Raw genomic sequence first — 5,115 nt, forward strand, 5'->3', positions numbered from 1 at the left:
TCGGCAGGCGGACTCTCAACCACTGTGCCACCAGGGAAGCCCTCCCCCCCGTCTCTTTATCACCACTGAAATCCTGGGCTGCCTGAGATACGATCCTAGAGCATCTGCTCTCCCCCAGCTCCGATCCTGCCCCTCTGCCCTCAGTCTTAGTGTGGCTTTGACAAGGAGCCCCAGGTCTGACCAATTTAGGGAGACAAGACATGCAGAGACGAGTTTTGTGTAAAGTCTCAAAATCAAGTCTCCCTTCATTCTCTTTCTAGGCACTGGACCCCACCCGGCCTTTCTCTTGCCCTCATCATCCCTTCCTGAATCCCTGAGAAGCCTGAATTCCTTTTCTACTCCTTCCCCTTGCTACCTCGGTCCAGGCTTAGCTGCCTTGGTCTGAGCTCCTGTCTCCACCCCACCCTCCAGCAACCAACAGCTTCTCTAATCAAGCTGTGCCCCACCCCTAAGCTTCCACCTCCCCTCCCCACATCTAAAGCTTCTTCCATTCTTGAGCAGCCACCGAGACTGTGGATGGGCGCAGGACAGACTAGGGGCATGGGTGTTCAAGCCATGCTCTCTATGACGAAGATAGCATTACTTGAGCTTGGGAGGGTGTGTGCCAGAGCCTGATCACCTGGGTCCAGATCTGGCTCTGGTGCTGACTAGTTCTGTGACCTTGAACAAGTTTCATCTCCTCCTTGTGCCTCAGCTGATTCATCTGCAAAATGAAGATAATCGTTGAACCCACCTCAGAAGGTTTTTCTGAGGATTAAAATGGATTTATTCATGTAAAGCATCTAGCATGATACCTAGCAGAGAGTAAGTGCCTAGTGAATGTTGGCTTTTTTTTTCTTTTTTATCATTAATTAGGAGTTAGCTGCTTCCTTATTGGCAAATTCCAGTCAAAGGTGACCTCAAGTTTGAGATGGTTCCCCAGGTCAGGTCCCTTTCTCCCTAGACCATGCCTCTGCCCTTAGAACGTTCCCATGCAAAGTGTGTGGATGACGAGTTTCTGGCCCTAATTCGTTTCCCCTTCCTGTAACCATGTTCTTTGCCAGATAATTTTGCAGTTGCTCCCTAAAAGCAGATGCAGGTCCCCACCCTTTGGGTTGAGGCTCAGCTACATGACTTGTTTTAGCTCAAGGCAGTATGGGCAGAAGTGGACCACTTCATATTGTGCTGTCAGTGTTACTGAAAAAGGGCTCACTGCCCAACATGCATGGAAGCCAATACCATGGTACCAACTTTTGAGAAAAGAAAAAGCTTTATTGTGAGGTCAACTGGCAAGGAGACAGGAGGCACAGCTCAAACCTCTCTACCCAGCCTGTGATTCGGTCAAGTTTTTATGAGTTAGGGGAGGAGGGTTAGCGTGTGGAAATGCTGGTGGGGCAGGTTTGTCTTGGAGGGCTTTGGAACTCAGCCGCATATGGTAAGATGTGGTAAAGGGGCTTCAGCACCGGACCTTCCTGGACAGCGCTTCTGCATGACTCTTGGTATTCAGGTTCCGATCATGTCCGGGTTGTTTGGTTCCATAGAGGGGAGGGATTTGGGTATTATTTGATGTCATGACTTGTGGTTTTGTTCTGTTGTCTCTGAAGAACAACTCAGTATCTTGTTAGAATCAGGATAGGGCCAGCTTGGGCTGGTTCTGCAGTTACAGGAGGACGCTTGGGCGTTTTTGCTTGCTCTCTCATGCCTCTGCCGTCATCATGGAAAGACCCTGGCTCACCAGCTGGTCTGAGGAAGATGAGAGACACTGTGGAACAGACCTGAATCTGACCTTCAGCCTACAGCTGCCTATTTATGTGATTCCTAGCCCAGCCCAGCCAGGTCAAGATCAACCGAACCCCCAGCCAACCCAGAGATGCATGAGCAAAATAAATGCTTATTGTTGTACATGACTGAGATCTGTGGTTGTTGGTTAGACAGCAATAGCTGACAGATATGCCTGGTGAGTGGTGGGAAGTTGCCCTGTTATTGTTGACTAGGCTTGGGCCCCCAAACCCAGAACAGGGAATGGCAGATGAGCTGGGCTGGGCCATGTGGAACACCCGTTTGCCTTAAACTTAAAGTCGGATTGAAATAGGCTGTCACAGCTGCCAGTCGCTCCTTAGTCCTCACCTTGTTCCATCCAAATCTGAGCCTTTGGTCTCTGTACCAGGGTTGCCTGTAGGAAATAAGCAGAAGAGACCAGGAGATGGTCAGACAGGTTCTGATGGAGCAAGTTCTGCCTAGCAGAGCACCTGCTCTACAAGAATGGGCTCTGGTTTGCTTTTGCTGCCCTGGCTATTCAGGTAGAAGAGAGAAAGAGAAAAGACAACACGCATCTTAGAGTGAGGTGACTCCTGCGCTAGAATGTGTGACCTGGTCAGTGCCTTAGAGTGCAGGCCATGCATTGAGATACCACCTTTCCCTGCAGGTGAGATGGAGTCAGGGAGGAGAAGGGAGAGGTGGGATTCTGTATATTTACAGCCCTTCCTCATCGCTCTTTCCCCATAACACACTTTATTTATCCATCTATTTTGCATAGTACTTGTCTTTACCTGAAATTATATATTTATTAGTTTATTTGCTTGTATCTATCTTCCATCACTAGAATGTGAGCAATATGAGGGCAGCAACCTGATTTGTTTTCTCAGGGCTGTATACCCATTGCCTGAAATAATAGCTGGCACAGGGTAGATGATCAATAAATGTTTGCTGAATGAATGAACGAATTTATGCCTCGGGCCCTGCTGTAGCATGTCAGCCTAGTCACTGTCTACTCCTTGCCCCTTTACCTTCTCCTAGCATGTCCTTGCCCGTACTTGCAGGAACTAGAAGACATTAACCAGGAGACCCATTCTTTGACTCAGAAATTGCCCCAGTCTGAGACATATCTGGGGTCTGGAACCTGCTCTCCATCTGCACCCCTGGACTCTATCTTGTTCAGTTTCAGGCCTAGACCACTTAGTACTGCTGATCTGATTTGGACCCAGCCCTCTTCTGGACCTACTCCACTTTTGGTTTGGCTGTCTAGAGAGCTAACCCAGAGCACAGCATCTCTGCTCCCAGCCAGGTCCAGGACAAGGGACCCCAGGCAGAGAAATGTCCTCTGCTCATCTTGCTCATCTGGTGGGGATATTGACAATCTCCTTCCTTATAGCAGGACCATGGATAGACCAATTGCAGAGAGCCGTCAGCCTATGTGATGATAATCCTTACAGTTTAGTCTCTTCAAAGTCTTCGCCAACTTATTTTTATTGTTTTTAGCTCATTCTGTTCCCATTTGCTCCTGTAGTGATCATGCAAATGCAGCAACTTCTATGCAAATGGACTCTGTTTGCAAAGATGTCTCTGTCAAATGCCTGGAATGCTTCGTCTCACTGCTCTGGGAAGGACTGCTTGACTCCAGGGTTCAAAACAAAACCAAAATATTGCCAGGTGGAGTGTTGGCTGAACTCCATGATTGCTAGCTGGGTGCTTTGTGACCACCTAGAGGGGTGGGATAGGGAGGGTGGGAGGGAGACGTAAGAGGGAGGGGATATGGGGACACACACACACACACACACACACACAGCTGATTCACTGTTATACAGCAGAAACTAACACACCATTGTAAAGCAATTATACTCCATAAAGATGTTAAAAAAAGAAAGTTATAAGGAAAAAAAAAAGAAACGGGGGTCACAGAAAGGATTTGTACCTGGGAGCCCCACAGGATCCTGCTTGGTTTCACCCATTTTACTGATGAGGAAACAGAGGCAAAAAGAGGTTCAGTCACGTGTTCTGGATCTCACAAGAAGTGAGAGGTGGAGCCAGGATTTGAATCTGGGTCAAAACTTTTTCTTGAAACCACTACATTCTCTGAAGGCAGCCAGCATGCAGGAGGTGCAGGTGTCAGGTGCTGTCGACAACTGAATCTTTAAGACAGTTGAAACCATAACCAGAGAGTGAGTTCTGAGCCCTGGCAAGGGGCATCTTGGCAGGCAGCTCTCATCTCAGGGGCTCTCCATGACTGGGGATAGCATTACTTCACAGGTTTATCATGAAAATCAAGTGGCACAATGTATTTAAAGCCTTTAGCCCATAAACATTGGCACATAAACATTGGTTTTCCTGGTTTTGCCCTTTTTCTCTTGAGCTCTCTCTAAATGACACATCCTTTGTGTTGGGTTCAGCCTCTTGTCCTTTTCTTGGACAGTGATGTTGGTCCTGCCCCACACATGGCAGACAGACTAGAGAGAGGAAGGGAATAGCTCCTGACTCCCCATGGCAGGAAAGGTGGTGAGGAACTCAGAGGAGGGCAAAAAAGACCATCTGAGGGGTTGAAACAATAGCCATGGAGAAGGGTGAATAATGGCAGAAAGGAAATGAGAGGAGGGTGACAGTGCTGTCTTTATTTACAGCTCTGTTTTCTCAGCCAGAAATGCTACAGACCAATATTTCTGATATCCCCAGCTAGAGTAAGTTCCAGTGTAATATCTTGGTCCAATGGCCAGATGTCCATGACTTCCACTAAAATGAATAAAGGAAGCTCCCCACCGGCCCCCCGCCATGCCCCTCTCAGCTTTTCACTGTTTCCAGCAGAGCTCTGTCCACTCAGCCAAAAGACATCTCTCCCCACCTGGAGTTAGGAGTGGACTGGATTGAAGTTTGGCTGCATCGACTCCCAGCTCATGGGATCTTGGGAGGGTCTTGACCACTCTGAACATCATTTCCCTCATTCTCAAAATGAGGATAATTATAGCTACTAATGAATGTGGTTGTGTGATGGTGGAATCAGGAGCAGGTGATGAATGTGAAAGATACAAGCATAATACAGAGCCTGAAAAGCATCCCACCTTCAGCCTCTGGTTATTTCTCATCATAGCAGAACAGGTGTCCCTTTTCATTTCAGGGGAAAACTGAACATTTTCTATCTTGTATTTCTTTTTTTTTTTTTTTTTTTTTTTGTGATACGCAGGCCCCTCCCTTTTGTGGCCCCTCCCGTTGCGGAGCACAGGCTCCGGACGCGCAGGCTCAGTGGCCATGGCTCACGGGCCCAGCCACTCTGCGGCACGTGGGATCTTCCCGGACCGGGACACGACCCCGCGTCCCCTGCATCGGCAGGCGGACTCCCAACCACTGCGCCACCAGGGAAGCCCCTAT

This window comes from Lipotes vexillifer, unplaced genomic scaffold (genome assembly GCF_000442215.2).
Source record: "Lipotes vexillifer unplaced genomic scaffold, Lipotes_vexillifer_v1.1 scaffold53, whole genome shotgun sequence".
Classification (NCBI taxonomy): Eukaryota; Metazoa; Chordata; class Mammalia; order Artiodactyla; family Lipotidae; genus Lipotes; species Lipotes vexillifer.